This window comes from Cynara cardunculus (genome assembly GCF_001531365.2).
Source record: "Cynara cardunculus var. scolymus isolate 2C chromosome LG 3, CcrdV1, whole genome shotgun sequence".
NCBI classification, from domain to species: domain Eukaryota; kingdom Viridiplantae; phylum Streptophyta; class Magnoliopsida; order Asterales; family Asteraceae; genus Cynara; species Cynara cardunculus.
The window spans coordinates 31,715,887-31,717,211 of NC_037530.1; positions in this window are offsets into that span (position 1 = coordinate 31,715,887).

Below are 1,325 nucleotides of genomic sequence, written 5' to 3' on the forward strand. Positions count from 1 at the left end.
TATATATATATATATATATATATATATATATATATATATATATAGAGAGAGAGAGAGAGAGAGAGAGAGGTTACGTTACAACCGACCAATTCATGAAAACTATACAAACCATTTTCGACCAATAGGAAAATTCCGTTTTTTTTTTTATTTTAATAAGTAAAGGTATAATGATCATTTGATTGTATACTAGTTAATATTGGAAGGTAATAATTACTCTTAATTATGAAAACATAATAATAGAGACATTAAATATAGAAGGTGGTAAATCAATTTTTCTTCATATAAATTTTTTACCATTAATAGTTTTTATTATTTTATTAAATTATACTTGTTAAAATATGAATTGTAAAAGCACTACAATATGAAATCTAATTTTGTTTCATTGAAAAAATATATGTAGTTTGAGTAATGAAACGAATGTCATGGTCAATAGTGACCATGAACACAATTTCATTCATGAATTTAATTTATTAATATTTTGAAACGTTTTATGCATGAAAAAGTTTCACTTACGAAAATAAAGTATTCAGTTTTCAAAATGTTTCTTTCAATTTTCAAAAATATTTCATTTTTTATATGTTTCCTCGTTTATTAGGATATCTCTTGTTTTAAAATTAGTTTGATTAGAAATTATAAAGCGTTCAATTCTACTTCAATAACCGTTAATGAAATAGTTTCATATATCGTTCACTACTATATGTCAAATGGTCCATCTTTCAATGTATGTGACAAGGAGTCATGTGAGTTCATAACATAAACGGTGAAACAGTTTTATTCATTCATTTAATGAAACAAAATATTTCATTTAGTATTCAATAGGGATGGGAATGGACCCCGACCCGTCGGGTAACCCGGTCCACCCGCCCCCGTCGGGGACGGGGATTCCCCGAAAAATCGGGTCTCGGGGACGGGGACGGGGATCCCCGCTTGGCGCAAGCCGGGGACGGGGACGGGGACGGGTATAGCACTCCCCGCCCCGCCCCGTCCCCGTTTTATATATATATATTTTTTTTATGAATTTGGGCTTTGGGCTTTGGGCTGTGAAATAAAAAAAGTAAATGCATCTTCTCCTTCCTCCAGTCCAGTCTATGAGTACGAATTCACAATTTCAATTTCCTAATCCTATTTCTTCCCGGTTCCCGCATCCTCCCTCGTCATTAATCATCTACCATTTTATACTACCACTTTGATAATGATTGTTATATATGTTCCTTGATTTGTGAACTAATGTTTACCTTAACTAGAGTTTTACCAMTTTGGTAGTAGGTTTCCATTAATCATCTACCATTTTATACTACCACGTTAATTGTTATATATGTTCCTTG